Raw genomic sequence first — 26,794 nt, 5'->3', positions numbered from 1 at the left:
AGCTAACAGACAAAATGCTATACGGAATCCAATGTTTATTTTTAGAACATGAGCGCTGAGAGACGTAAATAAAATAATACAATGCAATAGTAATGTAAAGTAATGAATCAACCAACAAAATCTTAACAGGGAGTTCCTGGTAAGGGTGTTTTTCTTCCGCATTTTATAATGGTATAATTTCTGCACACAATCCTATAAACATACATATCTATAGATGTGCAAAGGACATAAAAGTATAATGACATTTTATTGGCAGACCAGGGACAAGTTAAATTTGTTAAAGTTGAACTTTAATGGAAAAAAAAAATCACTTACCTTTCCCAATGGAAATCCCTCGATCCATCCACAATCCAAGCCTAGCAACTTACGAGCTGACTTGGCTTTCCTCTTCTCTCTGGTGCTTAGCGTAGCATCCAACACCGCCATCTTCTTTCTCTGTTCTTCCAGGTTCTTCACAAATCACCCATTCTCACACTGAGGGACTTCCCCCAAAAACAAACACCTAAAAAAAAAAAAAAACTTTTTAACTTTATATAAAAGGGTTAGCCACCTAATGTTATAAATAAACTTTATAACTAATGTTATAAAATAATGTTAAAAATAGGGTAATAGGTCCACTTGAAGACTTTCTCTCAGCTGGAACATACATAGCAATGGGTGCAAGCTCTTCAAATATATCTACTTTTCTATATTGTAAAATTGATATCATATGATTTTCGATGATATTTGCTACGGATAACAAGTACTAAATTTTACCATCTTTATTTAAAAGGAGGGCAACCCTTCTTTCATATTAAAAGTGTCTAGTATTGGAAAAAAAAGGATACAATTTGGGGCACAAAAGTAGAAAGCACTTAAAACAGAAATGACAGTATATTAAAATAGCAAAAGAAAGAAAGTAATACCATGCCAAACATTGGTTCTAAGTGCTAGAAGGCTGATTTAACACAGCAACACATCTGCCATTGACAGCCAACTCCCATTGGTTACTTGATGTTTGGTGGTTGATTTCTTGCTCTTTGGGTTTCACATGGGAGTTAGGGAAGCTGTGGTGGTATGGAACAAGCATTTCCAGTGTAGGCATTTTCCTTTATAACATCAAACAATATATCATTTGTGTTTTGCAAAGCTAAACTGTGCCTATCCAGGTTCCCATTTGGGAACTTCATCTCTTACCAGGTATGTGCATTTCTTTCAAAGAGTCTTATAGAAGAAGAGCAATGACCAATAACAATAGGCTTCCATACCCGGCTTACATTGTTATCTTGCAATGTTCTACTGTTGTCTCGCATGATTCCTAGTTCTTCTTTGTGAATACGTTGTGCAATATTTGCAACAGTAAAGATAATGAATAGAAAGGAACAGGTAGTAAGTGGAAGCACACAGTGACTGATCTGCTGCACACATACACCCGTAGAGCCTTATCTTCAGTAGCTTTAAAGTGTGTATGTGTTTCCTGATTTCAAGTACCCCCAATTCTTCATGGAGCATCTGGACAGTAAACAAAATGCATCCAGATATCTGCTTGTCTGACAACTACCTGCTTACCCAGAAAATATGCTAATGATGGTGTTACTGTGATTTCAGTTAGTGGGTTCAAGCTTGTGGAATAGCCTGTGTCCTGATCATATATGATGAAGTTACCAATACGTCTCTGCCACATTTCCACATAAATGTTAATATGGCAAAAGCTTTAACGTTGTTGAAAAGATTAAGTTATATGTGATTTAATGAGAAGATGCCTTGAATGTCCATTTAGAAATTATGTAAATATTGTTCATTGTATAACCAGATATATGTCAAATTAGAAGGCGGTATTCGTTGGCAGAATGATATAAACTATCTCTCATCCTACTCTCACCTCCGTAAGTGTTAACTACAAGTCTAAATAAATCAGCTCAGTTTTCTATTGAATCATTCCTTTCTATATGCATTGAATTGTATCATTGGATTAATTAATAATAATTTGCATTCTCAATACATTTTTGTTATTGTACTTCTCTCATACAAGATTTATTGTATATAGATTGATAAAAGGTACTCAAATGGTTCTCCTGAACATTTGTCATTTGTAATTTAGCTATTTAATATTGTTTTTGATGTTTGACATGTATTTTTCTCTTTTTAAATGCTATTAATAATGTTTGTAATCATTTTTAAATTAATATGTTTGCTGACCGTATCTCCTATTGTGGTTTGCAGATTTACTATTTGCTTCAGGAGGATACAGGTGTATTTTGTCATTACCTATTAAGCCAACCAGGAAAAAGACAGCAGCAAATGTGTTTCACCCATTTCCAGGTCCCGACCAGTTCACATGCATTGACTTGTCAACATTTGAGGAGGTGCCTTGCAAGGGGTCCAAAATAAAAAGTATATATAAGATAGCAAATACCAAAATGGTATTACTAAGATCACCCTAGATTTGTTGCACTCCTATCACAGCCAGAAAAGGATCAAACAATTACTGCTATTCTATGCTATTTCTGCTTTTTTTGTAGCAAAAAATATACACTGACACCACTAAACCAAAAACACCACTGAAAAGGCAACAACGAGGTTGATTGTCCTGGAGTTAGAAATCAAAATTAAAGTACAGCTTCCTAACAGACTCTTATCTAACCCATGCAGTGTGACATCTTTCCCTATACTTTCTCTACAACTGCTTTAAATATACCAATACTCTAGCTTCTCTAGAGTTCTCTAGTGTCCCCTACTCATTTTTACTCCAAAGGTTAGCTCATCCAAAAGCCCCCTTATTGACCTATCCTAAGGCCTGAAATTAAACATAAATTGCCATCATTTGAATCCTCTGTAGACATCCATGCTAAGTATTGAAATAAGTTGAATTACAAATATCAAATTCGATGTATTTAATTTTCAATCCACTGAATGTATTTTTCCTATCACTAATAGCTGAGCTATAATTCAATTTTACCCACCTATTTGGCAATTGCATATATTGCCATACACATACCTGTAAATAAATAAACAACCAGTGTAAAGATATTTACACTTGGTCAATTGGGATTCATATGCAAATTACATCACAACATAGACTGCTGTGGTCACAACTTTACCCTTATATTTTAGTACATATCTTAGCTTAGTTTATCGCAAGGCACTGCTTCACAAAAGTGCTTTCATTTCGGCATAGGCACAAATCAGTAGCTTCCATTCAGCATACCAAAAAAATCAGCTAAATCCAGTAAAACAGAAATGGTTTACCTCGTTAAGTCCCACAGGAAAGTAAATACATCCCTGCTGCCCAAGCAGCTTGTCCAGGATTGAACTTCATAACACGTGTGCAGTTTCTCAGTCTGTAGTCCCACAACATAGGCTACCCAGTCCTGCTCCCTCCTAGACTCAGGCTCTTTGGGAGACCTCCTCGGCTATCCCAGCCCACAGACTGCACACCGCTTCACCACCTGGCCTTGGCTACCACTTTACACTGACACAAAGGCAGGGGTCTTTTTATTAATGGCCAGATGCATCAGAGCCATTCCTAATCTCTGCCAAAAAGGAGGAATGCCTATACCACCCATTCCTTTTAGGAGACTCCGGGCCTAGTTCCCTAAAAAAAAATCTTGCAGCAACACAATTACTGGAAACCTTATCCAGGCCCTTTATTCCCTTTTTAGGAGTCATTGGGATAGATGATGCCAAATAACCTTTAAATTTGGCACCATATATTTCATCCTGTTACAAGTCTGTACTATGCTAGGAAAAATATAGCTCTTTATACCTGTATTCGGCTGAAGGCATTTGGAAATGCTTCTGTGAAATGCTTTACCTTCTAAAAGTACAGATATCTTGTCACATTTAAGTAAGAGTCTGCATGAAGCATACTATGGATATTTCACTGCTGTCTTCTTGTCAACTGCTAAGACACTTGTGTTTGTAATGAATGACAATATTTTTTCACTGAGGCATAAAACGCAAACAGGGATATGATGAGGCATAGAATTTCCACTGCATGTTTGAATTGTAAATAGGAATAGGGCAATGTTGACAATGAAAGACAATGATGATAAAATTGAAATAGTACATAAAACGTGAGCAAAAATGCTGAAATAAAAACTACAAAATCATAATAATCATAAAATGGATATGTGAATATCACATCCTAATTTGTCATCTTACTAAAGTGTAATACAGCACTACAATTTCAACACAAAAAGTGAACAAACCATTGAGTTTCACTCAAACTTTGATGATCTTAATGATGCTATTGCACATGTGTATACTTGCAAAGATAATAAACACACTGGGTGAAGATAAAAAATTTGTATAAAATGTATTCCCATAGGAAGCACCATCATTCAGAGGCCTTGGAGAGTAGGTCCTAGATTTGAAATGGAGAGAAAAAACACAGCAAGAGTGCATGATTTTTTATATATTGACAACAGATAAATTATTTTTGCAAATCAAAAATCTATAATATATAAATATAACTATATATATATATATATATATATATCATACATATATACATACATAATATAAATAGATATAAAGCCAAATTGGTAATCTATAATAAAAAAAGTATAGAATACATTTTTTTATAAAAATATATTTTTCATCATAGCAAATTCCTATATAAAATTAAATCCTAGCCCCAGACAAACTTTATTTACTGGAATGTCCCCATAGTTTCTGCTCAACGTGATGTCTTTATATAACATTAGGAAAGTTGCTATTACTACAAGAAAATGTTTTAAATGATTTCCTTTAGATTTTGCTGCAATTAAACTATATGTATTTTTGTCATCACCTACAAAAACAGTGGCAGGCAATGAATTTAGTTATGATGAGTTGGTCTAGCCTGTACAGTTTTATTTCCAAAGTGCCATGCTACCATGGACCTCAAGAATTAAGCAGGGTTGTCAGGAGCCTAACAGCCATAAAACCTCTCAGGTCAGTTTAAGTGACACCAATGATATTTTTGACTGTAAGGGTGACATTCTTCCGAGTGGCCAGCAGTGTACGAGGCATTCTTCCTAATGATCACCACAATAAAGTAATGTGAGATGTAGATATAGTAATATCCAGATCTGAAGCCTAACACTAAGCCTAGTTTTATCAAAACAAAACACTTTGGCCCATGTTTTCCTTTTTATATATCTTTTTATTTTTTATTGTGTTATGATCTTTTTATATCTGATTCTGAACTGTACATTGTATTTTTCCAAGAACAAGATTTTTACGGGCTGTTTTTCCTTTCCTACTAGGAACTGTGACCTCTAATTGACTTAATGATAGAAAATTAATTGAGAAATGAAAATCAGGTGAATTTCCAATCTAGTCACTTTCTGCACTGCAGTCTTTAGAAATATTGCTAATGTGCTGCACACCTACACTCTCTACATCAATTTAAACATGACAATTTGTGAGTGTAGGAGGCATCTTTGTGATAACAATTTGTGTGCAGAAGAAAAGATTTTATTAACTGACAGCAGGGAATGAATAATTTACTGGCAAGAGGGAATTAACCCTTTACACTCCTAAATATAATATATAAAAGAAGAAGGTTTAGAAGAAAGTTTTAAAACACTTTCCTTTACACTTTTCCTGTCACTTTATTTTATCCATAATGAGCAAGTAAGCTGAACCACTTGTGGATGACACATTTTTAAGCTTTATAGTAAGGGTCCCAACTGAGATAACTGTTGCTCCTTAGTTTAGAAGCCCCTGCTGATTTACTTCAGAGCAATACAGAAAATGCTGGAAGCCACTTACTCAGCTGAAAGAAAAGTGCACAAAAATCATAATTACCAACAAGGTGATTGAAATTGATGTTTAAATTGACATTGGAAGCTAAAATTAGTTACCACTATGTTTAAGATGTTTTTTTAAGAAAAGTTAAAAAAAGATACATTTTGTCTTCTCTGGAAATTTCTCGAAAGCCCTTGGAGATCCACCAATTAAAGTCAGCCGGGTGTTGACCCGGCGGAAAATCTGGATTATTCCAGAGTGGGGTAAGAGGTTTATGACCTGAGGATAATGTTGGGTGTCTGCTGAATTTATCCCACAGCTGAATGGAATGAGACAGGGCGGGGCATTTTATTAATCCTCTCGGGCCCTTCCTACGCCACATAAGGGATTCTATAGAGCCCGGAAAGCAGTCCTGGTTCTCTATCTCAACCCACTGAGGTCGGACTCCATGCAGAGTACTCAACGAAAATTGTGCCACCTGAGCCTCCACATAATAATATTTCAAGTGTGGATCTCCTAGTCCTCCCATGCGTTTAGGAGCAAATAGGGTGTCTTTTCGAATTCTGGCTTTTTTCCCTGCCCAGATAAACCTCATTACTCTAGACTGGATGAGTAATATCTCTCTCATAGGGACCTGAACGGGGAGGGTGCAGAATAAATAAAGCAATCTAGGGAACAGGTTCATTTTGACCGCAGCTATACGTCCCAACCACGAAGGAGGAGAGAGAGCCCATCGCCTGAGATCTGCGTAAAGTTTTTTAAAAAGGGGTGCGTAGTTAAGTTTGTAAAGAGTACTATAAGTAGGGGTCAACTGAATGCCTAAATACTGAATAGACTCCTTACGCCAGCTGAAGTCAAATTTGTCCTGGATCCCTGTCAGCGTCCCTATGGGTATATTTATATTGAGGGCTTGGGACCTAGCATTATTCACCCGTAAGCCTGAGCATAACGAGAATTCGTCTAGGAGTTTCATAAGATTGGGCAACGTAGTGGTTGGGGAGGTAATAAACATCAGAATATCATCTGCAAAGAGAGCACATTTATGTTCAGTTTGACCACACTTAATTCCCTTAATATTCGGGTCCATGCGTATGGCTATTGCCAGGGGTTCAATTGCCAAAGCAAACAGAAGAGGCGAGAGAGGACAACCCTGCCTGGTCCCTCTTCTAATTGTAAGTGACTTAGAAAAGAAACCCCCCAACGATATTTTCGCTTCTGGGGTGTCATAAAGCGCCAACAACAAATTAATAAAGTGAGCCCCAAAGTTCATCCTGGAAAGAACCTGAAATAAATACCCCCAGGTTAAACTGTCAAACGCCTTTTGGAGATCTAAGGAAAGCAACAAAGCTTGGCGTGGAAGGCCTCCATCCCAGCTAGAGTTAACCACTGATATAGGATCAATAGCCCTTCTTGTTTGATCTGGTGCCTGTCTATGTTGCATAAAACCCACCTGATCTGGGTGGATATATGCCCCCAGAAAGGAGCCTAGTCGGGTCAACATAATCTTTGTCATAATTTTGAGGTCACAGTTTATTAAGGAAACTGGCCTGTAGTTAGCAATCTCTGATGCATCCTTGCCCGGTTTGGGGATCACACTAATAAATGCTCTATTGGCGTCACCCATTAAAGAGTTCCCCTCCCGTAAATAATTAAGATAACCGACCAGATGCGGTGCTAACACCGGGATGAATGTTTTATAGTGCAAGTTGGAGAAGCCATCCGGCCCAGGCAAACTGCCTAGTTTAATAACTTTGAGGGCCCCCTTCAATTCCTCAATCGTGAATGGACATTTCACATTAGCTTTATGTTTAGGGTGTAATTTGGGCAAATCAACCCTGTTAAGAAACTCTACTATTCCTGCACTCGATAATGACTCCTCGGAGCTGTACAATCGACCATAAAAATCTTCAAAAGCAGCCAATATTTTTTCAGGGTTATGGGAAAATTTACCATCTTTGACCTTAATTTTGGGAAGAGCATGGAACTTAGGCCTAGGGTTAAGTTTACTAACCAATAGGCTGCCAGGTTTGTCGCTCCATAAAAAAAATTTGTGAGAGGCCCAGCGTATAGACTTCTCTGCCCTAGTTGTCGGGAGCAAATTAAGTTCAGTGCGTTTAGCCTCCAGCTGGGACTTCAGTCCAGAAAGGGGGGTGGCCTTGTGCTGTCGCTGCAATCCATGATATTCTTGGAGACAGGCATCAATCAATTTATTGTGTGCCCTTTTACGGGATGCCCCTATCTTGATTAACTCCCCCCTAATATAGGCTTTATGGGCTTCCCAGTTAATGGCTGGGGAAGTCTCGCTTGCAATATTAGTCTGAAAATAGCCAGTTAGCAGTGATTCTATTTCCCTCTTACCATTGTATCCGACACAAAACTCAATAAATCTCCAGCGGAAACTGACCTGAGGTCGGCTAAATCCCGTCAGATACAGAGCTAAGGGGTCATGATCGGACCACGGGGTTGACAAGATTTGGGCCCCAAGTACATTAGGAAGCATTTGAGACAGAACAAACCCATGGTCAATACGGAAGTATTGGTTATGAGCCGCTGAGAAATAGGTATAGTCCCTGGCCGATGGGTTCATCTCTCACCAACAATCTATAAGGCCATATTTTCCCAACAAGAGGGAAAAACCATGACTTTTTTTGGGGGGGTCCCTATATCTACTTAGTGTAGAACTATCCAAAATATGATCCAGAGCCAGATTAGAATTACCCAACAAGTTAAGAGATCCCTTTACTCTGGACCATATATCATTCAACATAGCATGGAAAAACGCCAATTGACCCTCATTGGGCGCATAGTAGGATACTATACCGTAATGAGCTGTGAACCCACATACCCAACCACTATCAGGAACCTACCTCCTGGGTCCCTAAAGACCTCCTGAGGAGCGAAGTTCAAACTTTTCCGAAAACACAAAAGAACCCCACATTTCTTCCTATCCGAGTTTGCATTATAAAAAATGGGATAATTTTTATGGAAGTATCATGGAACCGAGGTATTGGAAAAATGCGTTTCCTGCAAGGCTAAAATGTCCACCTTCAAGGAATTTTTATAGTGAAAAGCCTTAGACCGTTTGATCGGGGAATTAAGGCCTTGAACATTATGGGAAAGCAGCCTTAGCTTTGCAGGAAGTTGAGGCACCTTAGGAGGCTCGGTCATCATGAGTGGGTATAGCAAATGGCATCATGTTAGCACTTCCTCTGAGGGTGAGGGGGGAAATAAGGAAACCACGGGAAAACAAGAACAACACAAAAAAACACACAAAAGACAAGCGACCAACCAAAAATAAACGAATAACAGTCAAACAGCGCATCAAAAAATTTTGTCGTCAACCAGGGAGGATCAGTTCCCTCCCTGAACCCCGGGAGTCATCAAATCCCGGATCTCGGGGGGAAGCCTCACCTCCCGTGCATTTAGGAGCTCTAAAAAACTCAATTTCGTCAGGGAGAATCCGACCGGGCCAAACAAATAAATAAGACCCGAATCAGAATCCCTGTCAGGTGAGGGCATGTGTAACCCCCCCAGAACCCACAACCCCCCAAGATATATATAAGGAGACATGTGTTCCCATCCATATGAATTTGGCAAAGCAGTCAACATATCAACCCAGGGAAATCACATGCTTGATACTGGCTTGGCAGCCACTGAACAAACAGCCCAAAAAAAAAAAAAAAACCCTTCTTCATCTATGACTAGTGCTAATCAAAAATGAAGCAATATACTGAAAACAACATGTTATCAATATTAGAACTGTAGCCTATTGACTACCAAGACAAAGCACCCAAACTTATGTCAGCAGTTAGAACACAAGCTTTAACTCAATTTTAGTAAAGACTCTAGCAAAGTGTCTAAAAGAGGTAGTCATCAAAAAAAAAAAAAAATGGATAGCGTCCCGCAGACCATTTCAGGGCGTCTTCTGAGAGTGCTTCCCAGATGCCTTCACCTTGTTCCATATTGGGTACAAAGATGCAGCGGCTTCCTGGTCTTGCGCATGGGGAACATCCGCCTTCTGAATTAGTTCCAAGTCTTTAAGGATTTGTTCACCCTCATCAAAAGAAGAAAAAGAAAAACTCTTCCCCTGGAGTTGAAAAATCAGTCTTAAAGGGAAAGCCCACCTGTATTTAATTTTGTGATCAATCAGAACTTGTAATAGGGGTTTAAGCGCCCGCCTACGTTGAATGGTAAATGGTTCCATCTCAATATGATCCATACCCCTTGTTACTTTCAACAAGGCTTCTTTTGTAGAGAAATAATGTGGCTTGACAATAACATCTCTGGGTGGGCCATTTTGCTTAGGCGCCACCAAGGCCCTGTGCGCCCTATCAATTACAAAGTGTGACTCTGGTACGTCAGGCAAGAGATTCTGTAAGAAACGCTGCACAGCTTCTGTAACATCCTTCACTGATTCAGGGAGGCCCCTAATCCTAAAGTTATTCCTGCAAGACCTATTTTCCAAGTCATCCAGCTTAAGCTGGAGGTCTTCAATCCAACCATGTAAAACTGATATCTCTTTGGAATTCCGGGTAACCTGCGTCACCGTTTCATCCACTTTTTTCTCAAATATATCAATTCTATTGCCCAGGTTCTGTAAATCTTGGCGCAATTCGGATGTGATAGTCACAGTAACTTTGGACAATTCTGATTGCAATAATTGAGCCAGGTTAAGATACAATCTGGGCTGCGATCTAAAGCTGCAGGAAGAATCCTGAGAATGTTGGATGCTGTCCAGGGAGGAGTGGGGAGAACTCCCTTCCCACCCCTAGTCCATTAATCCCCTTCCAGTACCTGCCTGTAATTCCTGCTCCCTTTCAAGAGAGGCAGAGCCTGCAGCCACGTGGATGTCCCGGAGTGCCGCCATCTTAGGACCCGGCCGCTGGGACTGAGTGCGGGGATTACGCTCCTTCTGCTTCATCCCCGATTTGCCTACCATGTCCCGATAGGAGGAAGTGCGCTCCGGAGCTTCAGGCTGTGCACGGGTAGCGTGGCTGCCGAAAACCGCTGCCCTAGGAGCCGTTGTAGGAGCCGGGGGGTGCCGAGCCGTCTAATGCATGTCCTGCATCAACGGCGGCGCATGCGCACCAGTACATTTTCTTTTGTAGGCCTAACTACTGTATAGGTTTGAGTGAAAGTTGTTTTGTGACCTTTTATTTAAGTGTCTATTTAGAAATTAGTGAATGTGAAGTTCACCAAGCCTTATTTGTTGGGGAATTTTTTAGGCCCATGTATTTTTAATGGCAGTGATTGTTTAACCACTAGCAAACGTTTGATAAATGTCAGATTTACTGCTTTTAGGCAGTACAATCACAATATGCTATTAACAGCGGATTCCAGAGGAACAATACTATGACTGCAAACCATTACTGACCTGCTTTATATTATAGTTTTGAGTTTAGTATGGTATATAAGCATAATATATTTCTCTAAGCAAGCTAGTGCATTTTATTGTACTTGTGGATGTATTAGAGACCAATGGCTGTATATGAATGTTACTGAAATGTAAATGTGTTTGAATTATCCTCAGATAACAGTGCATAGTTGGGCATATTTATTAAGTAGCATAATAATCATGATACACCGAAAAAATAAATAGGAAAGTAAATGAAACTAGCTCAGTGCTCATGAGATAAAACATCTCCTTGCATTGCTGCTTGCCTTGCGGGTATATTTGTTGCATCAAATGTTAAAGAAATAGAATTTAAAATATAGGCTGTTAAAATTGTTACAGCTCCTACATGTAGATCTGGATCATATGCTATAGTAATCTTCATGTGACACAACAAATAGAATTTCTGTATATACTTGAATACAAACCAAGCAAAAAATCAACTGATGTACATTTTTAAATCTGGAAATACGGGTAACCTGCTTTGACTTGAGTATAAACCTAGAGCACAAAATCCAGCCATCACTGCTAAAATTCCAAACAATAATTTAGAGAAATGCCAAAAAAATGACCATGGGTAAACATATTCATGTTGAATTATTTTTAAAACCATTATTTAAAAGTGTAAATCACATGAACATATTTTAAACACTTGAAGACTCAATACCATCCTCTAGTGTGACGTGAGTAAAAAACTGATATTCTTTTTCTAATGGTAATTTGGGACAAAGAAAACCTCATTTAATATAATAATCATTGCTAGATTTAAATTAGGCTAAAGTAAAACTCAATTTATTTTATGACCTGACATTTTCAACAACCATTCAACCATCTAATATAAATACCATTACATGGACACTAAAGCAGCAGGTGGACAGGAGGTCTGGGAAATTCAAGTCCCAGGAAACAAACAAAAACTAAACCAGGAGGAGAACAAATGAATCTTTTCTGGTTATTATATTGGACATTTTGGGCTCTATTTAGGGAATCATATATTCCCTCAAACATCTTCCAGGTCTATGTGTTTTAATGGCAGTAATTGATTCTCACCAGGGAATTTTTGAGGAAACATCAGATTCCCTGTTTTACAAATAGATCCCTTTGTGTTGTTTGCTGTTAGCCATTGTTTAAAATTTATCAGAAGGATGCAGGTTTTTTTTATTTAATGGGCTGGATTTATTAAAGCTCCCCAAGGCTAGAGAGGATACACTTTCATCAGTGAAGCTGGGTGATCCAGCAACCTGAAATATATCTGGTCCAGGATTCAAAAAAATTGCTAATGACTTTGAAGAAATCCATTTCAGGTTTCCTAGATCACCCAGCTTCACTGATAAAAGTGTATTCTCTCCAAGAGCTTTAATAAATCAGGCCCAATGTGTTTACCTGCTTTAATAGAACATACCATAAAAGACATATTAAAGAATAATTTGCTGCTTTTTTATGAAAGTAAAAGTGACTAAGCTGTGTTCTGAGCATCAATACTTCTAAAAACAGATTCCGAATAAACCATGTCTGAAACCTATTTTTTTGCATGTTGCTTCACTTGAGTTGTTCATTATTGCACATATAATATTATCATCACTTTTGCAACAAAGATAAAGACAACTAATGGAAAATAAAAGTTAGAGTTCTTTATATTTTCTACAGAATAGTAATTCAGAGAATATCAAGGCTAAAGTATCAGTACTAACCTCCCCAGCAGTAATCCCGAGTGTGACTCGTGGTGGAAAAAAGATGCTGGAAGCAGTAACCCTGAGTCACACTCGGAGTAGGTAAACCTATGGAAAACAATAGTAAATAAAGCGCTTACGTGATCCGGCTTCTTCCTTCCTACGGCCAGCGTTCTCAGCACACGATGAGTCACCGGGGAGTGCATGCGGACATTCCGTTCAGGGTGGGGCAGGAAATTCAAATCTATTTGTATTGCATTGAATACAAAACAACTGTATTAAATGCAATACAGTGGATTTACATGTGTAAAAGCAGTATTGTTTTTCACGAACCTTTATTTTACAGTATAATATAATAGTATGAGTATAATATTTATTTAAAAAAAAGTTTAAAAAAATTTAGAAAAAAAATATATATGATTTTTATCATTTTTATTAGTTTATTATTTTGACATGATTTTGTGTTTCAAACTTAATATGCTCATACTAATATATTATACTGTAAAATAAATGTACCGCTTTTAGACATATAAATCCGGACAGAAATGAACTGCTCAGGAGGTTAAAGACAAGCAATAGCATTTTAAGAATGATAGGTCAGCAGTGGCAGCCTACATGTGTCTCCTATGACTGTTTTTGTGACAGTAATATTATGTTGATTGTTGGTAAAATGTGCTCCAATAACTTTGCCCAGGATTCCTTGTACTATTAGCACAGCCTGTGAATCCGTCATTTAGCAATGGTAACGTGGCATGTACAGATTAGTAGGTGGTGGGTTTTATTGATTGACATGGGTTACATACCTGGACAACATGACAGACACAGATTACATGGCTGGATAATGTGATTGACAATTGATTTACTTGGTCACATAAACAATATTTTAAAATACAGTAAATATGTTCTGTATTTATTTCAGTGTAAGTCTCTGTGTGTGTTTTTTTCAAATCTTTGTGAAAGTGGGATAAGGAATGAAAATGTACCCCTCTACCTATTCTGCAGGAACAAGGTGAATATCTGGATATATGGTTGCCTCTAATATAGTAGGTTTCTAGATTTCACAATTATAAATAGTTCCCCCATCTCTTTTTGGGGTATTCTGTATGGCAAGGAACTGTGCCTATGCCCAATTTTCTAAGGTGTGTGGCCTGGTATAGTATATTGTGTTGTAGTATGCCAGTCAGTACAATACAGTGCCACCAGATTGCAAGACATGCAGAAACACAGTGCCACCAGAAAGAAACCACAGTAAGCCACATAATTCCTGACAAGATTACCTATTAACCCTATATATAGCCTGAGCTTAGGCTACAATGGAATCCAATTGAGTTTACTGCCAAGTTCAGGTTCTTCAAGTATTGAAGCAGATTTGATCAATTCCATACAGAACTGAATTCCGGACAGATTCACTCAAATTCTATTACAAAAACCTAAAAATCAACATAAAAGTTGTTGCAAACATTTTCTAATTAAATTCTGTTACAAATGTGTAAATCTTTGGTAAAAGTTGGGTAAATGTTTGGTGAAAACATAAATAGACATCACTATTATCTATTTTCTACTTCTTTTTAGGAGCAGTGGTTGAAGCTGTTTTAAGATTGAAAACAAGTATTTGGAATATTTTAAAGATTTTGACGATTTTTGGAATAAACAGCCATTTACTTTAATATGGCATATTTTTCAAGAATCACATCTGACAAGCAAGTAAAGATATTAATTCTAATGAGCAAAAAACTCTGTGGGACATGTCAAGCCTGAAATAAAAGAGGTTGTGCAAAAAAACTAAAGACATTATTTAAAATGCTCTGCTTTGGAAGCTATTTGTAGCAAATTGGTGTCTGAAAGTATGTTAGGTGGTTATGATTACTTGCTATTCTGCAAGTTCACGAATATAACACATTTTTTTCTAGCCTGATCCAGCAAACACAACTACTTCTCTAAAATATATATATCAATATAAACTGCAGATTTGATTATCACATGCATCATCTTTCAGTGGTTGCATTATCTTTCAATGGCAGTTATCTGATAAGACAGCGTCCGTGCACATAGGTATTGATTTTTTAGTGAAGTAAAAAACGTACCTGCTAATAAACAATGTCAACATTTAACACATCATTAGACCCTTCCTGGATGGTTATTTTCCATTGTCATTATCAATCAAGCGGTTAGGATGCTCATAATCAACAGGCAGATTTGGTATGTTTGATTTGGCATTGTCCCATAGCCTCATAGTCTGTTCCTCAGATTTTTTGTTGTTTGACATATTTGAGAAAGGAATGATACACCATAATCTTCCTTTAATAATCTTTATGGCATGTTAAACCTTTGCCATTAATGCGTACATAAATTTAGAATTTTTACTTTACATAAAAGGGTAGACAACCCTTTTTTTTAAAGTAAAAATTGTGTTTGTGTTTTCTTAAGTGCAACACCTTTTTTTAAAAAAAAAAAAGTACAGCACCGGCCTCTTAATTCTTGATCACCTAGGTGATCAAGAATTAAAGGGAGCGCAGATCCTCCCCGGATACCTACGGCACGCATTCCGGGAGGGTCTTGGCTGCTCCTTCTGCGCATGCCCGAGCATCTCAGGCATGTACAGAAGGAGCCCTTTCATTAATATAAAAAAATTACTTATCCCACGCATGCACAGTGAGATCCGCAAGTTTTTTCCCAATCTACATCACTCTGCGCAGTGCGAGATCAGGTGAGGTAGGAAGAAGAGAGGAGAAGATGTCGGTGCCGGATGCTTCCTCTGTGCTGGGTTGAAGACAGATGCCTGGACTACGCGGGACCAAATGGAAGAAACCTTTTGACGGATAGACCTATCTGCGGGAATTAAAATGATTTTTTTGTTTTTTTGTTTTGGGTTTACTTACGCCTTAAGTGATTAAAACTTTCCCCTTCAACTTTTCCCAAAAAGATTTTTTATCAAGTACTATTGGCAATCCTTATGGTAATTACTTAGGTAATATATAGAAAAGAAAAGAATCACAAAAACTCTGCGTCCTAAACTACTTTTACCCTCTACCCTACCCAACTTTTTTGGTTTAACTATTTTGTTTGGCCAAATGACCTTCAAAACAAACAGAAGCATGTTCAAACACTATTATTTTAAACAAAAACAAGCAACAAGTATTAGTCATAATTCTTTTTCTTAACCTTGGTAAAATGGTACCAGCACAGAAAATGCTAGGCGGAACATGTCACCTAATACAAGCATTATTCCAATTGCTAACCTACATTACAGAAGATGATGTGTACCTTTTAACAGAAATAATATGTAATCTTTAATAAAAATATTTCAAAAATCTTTATTTAAAATATGTATGCATTAAAGTAACTAAAATGAGGGAGTAAAGTCAGCAACAACAACGTTTTCATCTAAAAAGCCTTCTTTAGAAATTGACTTTCAGATAGACAATAACACAGTATGCTGGAGCCACATGGTGTTTCTTCTTTTAGCACAGCCTAATTGTAGCAAAGTGTGAAATGTGTCTTAGTTTCACAGAAAGATTGCACAAGATTTGGAATAAATAAATAGAGTTATATGTATACACAGTCATATAAAAAATAAAGTACACCCTCTTTCAGTTCTAAGGTTTTACATATAATATTCATCATCTGGCCCTTCAGCAGGTTCTAAATTTATTTAAATCTAACCTTAGTTTGCAACAACACAAAACAAATTCCCCTAATGTTTTATTCATTATTCCCCATTATTTAAAAAAAAATTAAGCCAATTTGGAGAAGCTATTGGTGAAAACATAAGTACACCCCATGATTTATAATCCCGTAATTTTTTTGAGATTAATGTAAAACAGTAAGAAAACAAATACAAATGAATGTCAATGAAAAACGGAAATGTAAAAATGGACGTTATTATAAAAAACAAATACAAATATATGTTACAAAACAAGTATAAAAAACAGGTTATGTATCACACTCTTCAGGATGTTACAAGGGAACTGGTCTGCTCATTACTTTACAATTTATTATCCAATACTGCAAAAAGGAATATGAAGGGAAATATATAAAGACAGAAACTGGGATGATTATCTGCTGAATATTAAATACAAGAGTATTATCAAAATATCAAGAAGGAGTACAGGGGGAATTACAATGGTGTATATTGAAGTGGCATGAGGGCAGATGAACAAAGCCCTCCCCTTTTTGGAAAAGATACAAATAAATGTAAATGGTCCCATTAGCCCTAAAATATGGGATGAACATTATAGCAATATTTAACACCTGTAGGATTCAGTCGAGTTTGAATCAAATATTAGGCATGGCAAACTAAAAAATATTTGCTAAACCTTTGCTGGACTCTTATTTTTCATCCCAGAGCATCCACATTCCTTCACCCTTATTATCAGAAGCAGAGGCAGGACCATCAGCACCAACAGTGATTTCTATAACCAGCATGATGTCATGGCTTCTTTTCTTATGCCATGGCAATGGGTATACATGCTGGAAAATAGTGAAAGTTACAGCTTACCTTGGCTGGCTTTTTTCCAGAACCAAGGGTTACAAAACCCCCTTGTACATTAGATCAGCTAACTAGAAGATATGCTGGAATTGGCTCAGATGCTCTCTTTTTCCAAACTCCAGTTTCTTTCAGAGAAACTGTTAAAGGTGTGGGTTTTATTATCCTCCCAATGAACATCAGATTGTTGCCCTTTAGCACAAGAATTATAAAAATAAATAACATTTTTTTCCTGATACCACAGAATAAACACAGATATATCATAACACCAAGACCATAAAAAATCTTAACATTTCTGCATATTTCTGTATGTGCTTTAGAGATCATTATCAGCTTGTACTTGCAATTATTTCATTAAGTATTTTGTTTATTTTTCTTAATTGTGGCAAAAACAAACATAAGTAACATGAATCTCCTAATGATTGTCTTACTCAATTTTGATTGGACATTATTTAAAAAGAAGCTTGTTCAAAAGTAGAATGTTCATTTATAAATTATTCTATCTTGAATGGTCACCTGAATTGGTTTTAAGTAAATTGTATTTAATAATGGGCAGTGCAAAGATGACATATTTATTTAAAACTGCATAAACAGTATTAGTCAACATGAACATCTCAATTGCAGAAAAAACTAAAAGCAGATAATGATGGGACAGAGGCAGGGGGCAATAATGATCTGGTGGGAAGTTGTTGATTCTTAATTTACTTTTCATTTTTATTGTTTAAATGAAAGCTCCACATGTTTTTAAGTATATATATTTTTTTATATATTTTCCATTTAAATTCCTACACAATCTCATGCACTGTTTTGAATTACTATGATCAGTAAATCAAAAATATTGTTATTTTAAATAAAGGCTACAAGTATGCAATTAAGGAAAGCCATTTCAATGTTTTTACCATGGAGATAGTAAGCAGGTGGCTTTCATCAATAGCATGCTCATGATCATTGTTTGTGATTATATGAATTTTATTGTCAACCCTGATGGCAAATAACTATTATCCAGAGTTCAAGGAAAACTGTGTTTTGTGGGATGTGCCAGGGCTATACAGTAATTTCCAATGTAAAAAAAGATTCAGTTGGACCAGTTTTCAAGCTACAGAAAATTTCTTTGGTCTTAATGTTTTAACCTCTTCAACATTTACCATTGGATATGGGTACACCTGGAAAGTGAATTCATACTATGCCCATGATCTTCCAGAAATAAAGGCTAAATGATTTATATATAATACCTATGTCAATAGAAAACACTTATAGCTTTTAGCCTCCACTAATAAAAACATGCTTTTTTAACTGCCCACATTAGACACATTATTTATTATTAATATTCACAGTATTTATATAGTGCCATCGTATTACGCAGGTACTTATTGGAAACAACTTATGTGTCTGATATGGTGTATCTGTCAATCATAATCTTTTGAGCAGGGAGGAGGGTGTGCTTTTAATTCTGAAAAATATTTTTCAATGTGTGATTTCAGACAAAACCTTATCTGTCTTTAGTAAACAATAGAAATTTAGACATACAGAAAAGTTTACAACAACATGGGTGGTTATGATTTCATTATTACATGGAAATTAAGTACATAGCTTAACACAAAAAAAAATTTGCAATTCTTTTAATTTATTTATATTTGTTCGAGTTTTATGCCTCTAGGGTATATTACACTATTCAAAATTATTGCTTACAAGTTCATTGGTTGTTGTTTTTTATTTTTGCTATGTCAATATTGGGACACAACAGTGGCATTCTTGTGTAACTTTGTTGCAGTGAACCCTCTCTTTTTTTCTAAATTATTATAAAAATATTAATATTGGAAAACAAAATGAAAATGATAGAAACAGGACTAAACCCACAATACTCACACATCCCTGTTCTATCACAGGGAACTGACATCTACTTCTTTCTTCTCTTCCTGGAGATAATCTTTGGGCATTTTGATTGGCCAGGATGGCTTAACTCCTGTGCAGATGCAGTATTCATTCCTGGCACCTGCAAGGAAAGCTAGGATGTCCCGGGCTTCCTGACAACCAAAGCTAATGCTGCGCATGTGCAGCTCTGCTCAGCCTGCAAACCCGGCCTGCATCTGCCTCCCCGACGTGTGAACGTTGGGAACGCACGGCCAGCTGGGCATCTGCTCAGAAGTCTCAGGCTCCTCCAGACAATCAAATTATAGTATGGAGCAAGATCTGGTGGACCCATGGGACTTGAGAGCTCTTTTGCAGCACAAAATTAGTAATCTTCCGAAACAATTTAAAAATAATGTACTAATCAGAGATTCTGTACTAATCAGGCAATACATACCTGGCGAGAAGTATGTCTCAGGCTGCAATTGCCTACCAATGTCCCTAGGTACTTACCTATTGTCGGTAATCACAATTTTTCTCCGGGACAACTAAATATTGTGTTCCATAAATGGAAGGACAAGGGTATTGATAGGTTGATGGATGTGGTTGATGAGGAAACGTTTACACCGTATTCTAGAGAGGTTTTACGGTGCAAATATGACCTGCCGTTTTAGACAATACACCCTCTCTAATTTTTACAAATATGCAATTACTATAAGGCTTTGACCACACCACATTCCCAAACAAACCCTCTACCTAAAAATCTCTGATAATTTACTTACCATATCTTCCCAGTCAAAATCTTCCTTGTATCAGTTTTGTTTTTAAAACCAGTCATCGACCAGTCATGACCATTGTCATCAACAAATATTCATCATTGGCAAAAGGAATTCCAAGTGCCAGATTTGGTTGACCAAATTTTACAGGGGTGTCTTTTGGTGCGGAGATATGTGGTCAATGAAGTTGGAAAGAAACCCAATTAAATCTGATGCATCGAACATACAAGGTTTTTAAGATTCATGCATCAACTATTGGGACACCATCCAGGGTATATTGTACAAAATGCAAGGCTGGGGGTATCACTCTAACCCATTGTTTATAGAATTGTTATCTTGTACTAGAATTCTGGAACGGAGTGTTAAATTTAATTAATAATACTACAAAACTAAAAATACCTTTGTCCCCTGTCCTGTGCTTGTTTGGATCCTGGGATAATGTGATTTCCCCAGACCTACAATTGAAATAAAAGGAATGGATCACAATATGTTTACTGGCGGCTAGGTGAGTGATATTGACAGAGTGGATCCAGCCAATAATACCAACAGTACAAAACGTAATTACTGCTCTTGAAAAAGTTTTTCATACAGAAAGATTTGAAGCAGAAAGTTCAGAAGAAAAACAAGTAATGAGGTTTTTCAAGGTTTAGTATATTTTTATTGACAAAGTGTTAGATAACTATATATAAAATATATATAACATATATATAAAATATATGACAATTTTAAATATTCTACGTGGGTTATTGAGAACGGTTTGACATAAACCCTACGTGGGTCCTGTTTATTTAAGTTTACATGGTGACATGTATGGTTCTGTTGTTTTTATAATTAATGTCAGGAGTATTTAGGCAAACACTGGTTGTTCTTTTGTTTTTTATTTGATTATGTTATGTTTTGTGTGCTTATTTTGTACATTGCCTTGTAATCATTCAACAATTTTATTTGTCTATATGTTTGTTTTTGTTTTTATTTTTTGTATTTCTGTATTGTAGTTTAAAAATTTTTATAAAAATGATATTAAAAAAAAAGTCTTTGAAATTGTCAAATAATGAGTCATCAACAAACTTGCTGTCTTCATATCTAAAGCATTGGGTTTATATCATTCAGAAGGTGAGATGCTTTTTATAATCCAACAGAAGATACAACAATTCCAGTAATTGATCATTTTTAAAATTCTCACTTCAACCCTTAGATAAACATCAGCAGTTGCTAAAATAAGACTTTAATGCCCCGCTAAAAAAATTAATATTTTTACTGCACATTTATGGATGCATTACACCCATGAAGTTACATTTGTTAAATGACAGTAAAGCAAAAATATAGTCTTATATGAAACCTGTCATTGTGCTTCTGCTATATGTCACATAGTTTATATGTCTGCCATTGTTTATAATTTAGAAATGGTAACAGATTTTGTCCACCCAAACAAATCAGTCTTCTTGTTGCAAAGTACACATAGTGAGTGAGCTTAGTAGGAGTTGATATACATATGTTATCTGTAGGAATTTCACTGCATTAATATTGTTTTTAACAGTTTTTTTTATAAATGTTTTTTTTATTTCTAGGTCTAACATAACCCTTTCTGGGAATAGGTTAGACATATTATGTATGTCTGTATTTACTCCCCAGGATGAGGGGGTCGATATGTGGACTCCATAAGGCTCTCCCCTTGCATTTGTTTTACATTGAGCCCCCTCCCTCAACTACAGGCCATCCCTCATTCTTGCTGCTTCCCACCTCCCTAGAATGGTTGAAAAAAGAGTCTGGTTTAAATATTAAGATAGAATATTGGAGGGGGGGGGGGGGGCATGCAGTTTTTTTTAGTCCAGCCAAGGATTCCAAGTCAGATCAAAGTATGTCATGTTCTTAAGAATACAGTTAAGTTTGCTTTAACTATAATTCATTTTAAGCTGGATTTAAGCACCACTTGTTTTTCATAGGGGATTTCCAGGCAAGGGCAATACATTTCGTTGGTTGGATGTTACAGATACATTTTTTGGATGGTTTAGGTAGAAGAGAATAAATCTTACTAAATTTAGGACATTCTGAGGAAACAGGCTGGGAAAAGTGAATAAGAATGAAACAGAGGTGGTAAAAATTATATATTATATGCTCAGTTAGTAGGTTACTTAGAGGACACTGGTCTTTTTACTTCTGGATTCTGAAGGATCTTTATCCTAGGCAGAAGCTCCACCAAAATTGATTTAACTTTTATTTTATTTCCCTATATATATTTTACCGTTCCTATCTGGCTACTGTTTTTGTAAACACCAGACTGGCAGTAAGTTTGTTTAATCCTAACAATTTTGACCTTATTGATAGTAAAATAGGCATTTAGGCACAGAGGTAAAAGCATTGATTTTTTTAATTACTACAGGTAATGGTGAGTAAAACATTTATTTTGATGGAAATAAATATAAAAATCAACCAAGTGTTTTTTGCCAAGGGGGCGGGCATTTGAGAGGATAGCACAATTTGTTTTAACATTCATTTAACAAGTGGCTGCCATTTTCAATTACTGATATATTCAGCATACTAATTTACTTAAGTTTTTTTTTACCTAAAGTAATTACAGTTTTTTAATTATTTAAAATAGTTTGCAGTATTTTGAAAAACAGATGTTCTTTATTTGGCAGTGAAAGCCTAGACTTGGGCACTTGGGCGTTCGTCCAATAGCCCAGGCCTTCTAGTATTATACTCTCTTGCCAATTTTAGCCTCTATATGTCTCTGTTGTCTGCATGTTAGTACTAAAACTAATCCTGAGAATATGGTATTGTTTTATCATTTTTGTTTGTATTTCGTGATGACCGGAAAGAAAAAAAATGATGTAGAGATGAACAAAAATAAATAATTGAAAAAATGGCCTGGTTTTCCATCTCATAATTTAGACCAATACCAAATAAAGGAAAACTCAAAAATGTATTGAAATTCAAAAATGACTATAGACAACATTAACATAGTTCATAATCTCTTCCAAACATTAATCTGCACACAAGTATACTTTTTAAAAAGTCATTATTTACCAAATAGCCATCAGCATATACCTCCTGGCATAGACATTATAACAATACCCTATTTAATGTTTTCTTGTTTTTTTGTAGTTTGCACTATACATAGTCACTACATTTAGAGTATTACAGTTTATATCAGTCAAATTATTAAGAGAAGTGTATTGTCTTATCAGTGTAGTCTATCTTGGGCATATCATAGAACACAGTCCATTTTGTTGTTCAGCATTTTGATTGACACTTGCATCACTTATAAGTGGTTGAATCTAATGTTCATTTGTTATAAGCAGTCAATGGTATGCAGTTAGAATTATGTAGGGCAATTTTTCAGTGGTCTTATATACTTGTAATTTAGGCGTATACAACATGTAATTTTGTAAGGTGTCAGAACGGTGCCAGAAATTGTTTTTAAAAAAGGTCCCCCAATCACATGACCATTTAATAACAGCCCAGTGCCAGCCACAACACAAATTCCAAACCTACAGAGAAGTACGGGAAATGTTCAGTATCTTACTCAGCACCACAGCCTGTTCAATCATTGTAGTGATCAATTGAGGAATCAGTCTGGAGGCTTTCTACCTGCATGCAGTAAACTACTTCCCCCAGTATATTCACAGATTCCTTATCTAGTCCCAATATTTTTTAAAGTCCCCCAAGTAGTAGCAGAAATTTCATGGTTGGCACCCTTACACCCAGTATATGATAGCAGCAGCACAGTCCTAACAAACAGTACAAAAGTTCAAGCACTGAAAAAGTGACTAAAGCGTGCTGCTTCTTTTCGAAGGGGTCATACAGCATATGTTACAGGGATCCAATAGGACACCTGTCAGGTTTCCTGTGCTAAAGGTGGTTGCCAGAATTTCCTGCTCCTCTCCCAGCCACTCATTACACGCTAGGTCATTATAGTGGTATTTTGCTTGAACATGAACAGCAGAACTGAATCAAATGTGAAATGATTGCACCAATTTATTATTCAGCCCTAACTCTGACATCAACAATATAGTACAGTGACTTAAATGCAATTATCTCAATACGCTAGTTAGTTGCATAGCCTATGATAATACTGGAATAAACTTCGGGTTATCTCAATCTACTTAAAAATCTTGTAATAAAAACCTATATTTAAACTGATTGCATCTCAAATACAAAACCGCAAAGTTATTGAACTTTTTATATTTTTTTATCTTCAACTTCACATCACCAAGCATTTTACAAAAATAAAGTTTTACATATATTTTATCAATAAAATAGTTTATCGTTTCCTTTAAAACCTTGTTTTGTAAACACCCTCCTGCTGAATTTTACAGCGTGCTGTCATGGGCAGTCATAATTTGCCTGATTGGTGCACTTCCTTTTCTTCATAAATGCATAATTAAAAACCACCAATAACTTTCAGATGAAAAGACAAACAATTTATCAGCATGTTATTCAATCATTTGTAAACATAATTACAAGACATAGAACACATTGTAAAGCCCCTGCTAAGCTGTATCAATAAATAATGAGCATCAGAAATGTGTAAACTATAGTTAGAACAAAAATGTGACCATTACTGTATAGTCTATATTACTTACATGACTAAAATAGGTAGGAAGAAGGACCTTTATTTTTCTATTTGTTTACATTTTCTATGGAATGCAACCATCTAGGAACAGTACATAACTTTAAATGTTTTTTGAAAAGAGTTTTATAGTTGCTAGCTATAATAACAGTCATAAAAACTCTAGGAAAAGCAGCTTAAGCAAAAAAAAAAAAAAAAATGAAAATGTTGGAATTTTTTTTCCTCCAAGGGTCAGGGTATACTGTATTTATGCAATTAGGTATGACATCAGTGGAGGGAAAGAAGATGGAGGAAGTAAACCTCATTACTGGCCTACAGCAGAAGAGAAAGACTGTTTAGGTAAGCCAGAAAGGCAAAACATTGTAGTGTAGTTAGGAAGTGCAGATGATCAGCGTTGATTACTTATTTCATCTTCATATAATGGATAATTAAAGTAAATGTTCACTCAGGCTATTTTGTAAACATTCTTAGCTTCTATATGGATACAAATGTACTGTAAAGTACTGGAAATGTATTAAGTTGACATGGGCAAATGGAATAAGGCAAGCTCTGCAAAGTGTTAATTTCTTTAAATGTATATGTAAAGTAATTTGCTTTCAGCTCTACTTATATGAGTTAAGGCAGCCTTTCTCAACCTTTGAAACAAGTGGGAACCCTTGGAAAAACGATAAGGTCTTTAGGGAACCCCTGCTATAATTACTATATGCACAGCACACAGTACATCAGCATGGTGATCAGTGGGAAGAATGCCTCCTACATTCCTGGAGAATGTCACCCTTACAGATAGCTAAAAGGACCTAAGAAGCACAAATTGCTCATTGCGCTGAAGAACTGGATTAAAGGATCAGTTGTAGGCAAGGCTACTTGCTACTTACTGAGAGTGAAAGGCTCCTTTTTTCATGGTATAAAAGGCAAGGGCCAGATGAATGAGTGTGGGATAGTCTGTGTATGAATGTTTGTTAGGGTAAACATTGGCTTAGCTGTCATGGGGAGCTTGTGTAAGAAAACAACAATTAAATCAATCAGGTAATGGTTCAACAACTGTTTATTGAATTTCTCTTAGAACTCATGGATAAATCAGGACCCATTTCTTTATTAAGCTTTAGGAAAGCCAGATCACCTGCTATCTCTACCTCTCAAAATCCTGAAAATAACCTTGACTACTGTATACCATGGGTCGGGAAGGTTGTCGTCGACTTTGAGAGTTTCTTCCAGAGATAGTGAGCACTAACCTGCTCAATTAGCACTAGTCAAGAGGCAGAGTCTAAATACCTGTTAGGTGATTTCCAGAGCCTCTGTTGATGAGGATTTTGTGTCGCTAATAGGCAGCAGATTATGCTGATCCTATATGTTTTTTCCTGTAATTGTTGTTTAGTTAACCACTACCTACCACTGTAAGAAGATTACTTTCACTAATCACCAATTTAAGAGGCTTTTTTTGCCCACCGAAGCCTAATAAATTGGTTTAGGCAGGGATTCCCCTAGACTAAGCAATTTTTTATCTGTACAGCATCTTATCTTGGCCCCTCTCTTTATCTCAAGAATATCTTTTTACCTTTGGGACTTCTCAATACAGCCTAGCACAGGTCCGTATAATAAAGGCATTGAAATAATATTGCTTGTAAGAACTGATTTCCTGCTAATTCTATACTTCACACTTGGAAATAAAACTTGAATAGGATGTGCAATGTACAAACAGAAAACAGAAGGTAATTATAAATTAAATTCTGGCGTCTTTGGTTTAAACTCTGCACATTATTCTATGGGCCTATGAATCAGAAAAAAAACTACTTTATGTTTAACTATGTTGTTTATTTCCCTAAATAACCCTATATTATCTTTGATGAACGCCCCCTTCAAGTCTGCACCTCTGCACATAGACTTTCCAGCATGCTCAGCAACAGTCCACGCACCATCAAGCTGAGAAGGGCCATCACGGGGCAAGGTTAACCACTCTGTTACCCCTTGCCACACAAACCATCACTGCCACCATGTGCTTAGATGCACTGTTACCCTTGGCAACCACAGTTATAATTCTGCTTCTTTAATACTTGGTGTCACCCACTGCTACTCCAGACAGGGATGTCTCAGTAATCACAATGATTATTGTAATGTCTTCATGTTAGCAAGTTATACTATTTTTACTAAGATCATTCAGAGATTCAACTTACACTTTTTATAGTGTTTATTAAGTAAAAACATACAAAAATGGTGTATAAACAATTACAGAAAAATAAGGACTAATCAAAGAGCAATACCAGAACTATAGCAACAGCATAAAAAAAAGGGAAAACTGTGAAATAATACTTAGATAGAGTTGGTTTTCCTGGTCCA

The sequence above is a fragment of the Pyxicephalus adspersus genome, chromosome 2 (genome assembly GCF_032062135.1).
Source record: "Pyxicephalus adspersus chromosome 2, UCB_Pads_2.0, whole genome shotgun sequence".
Classification (NCBI taxonomy): Eukaryota; Metazoa; Chordata; class Amphibia; order Anura; family Pyxicephalidae; genus Pyxicephalus; species Pyxicephalus adspersus.
The sequence above is the reverse complement of the archived record's forward strand: the minus strand, read 5'-3'. Positions refer to the sequence as shown.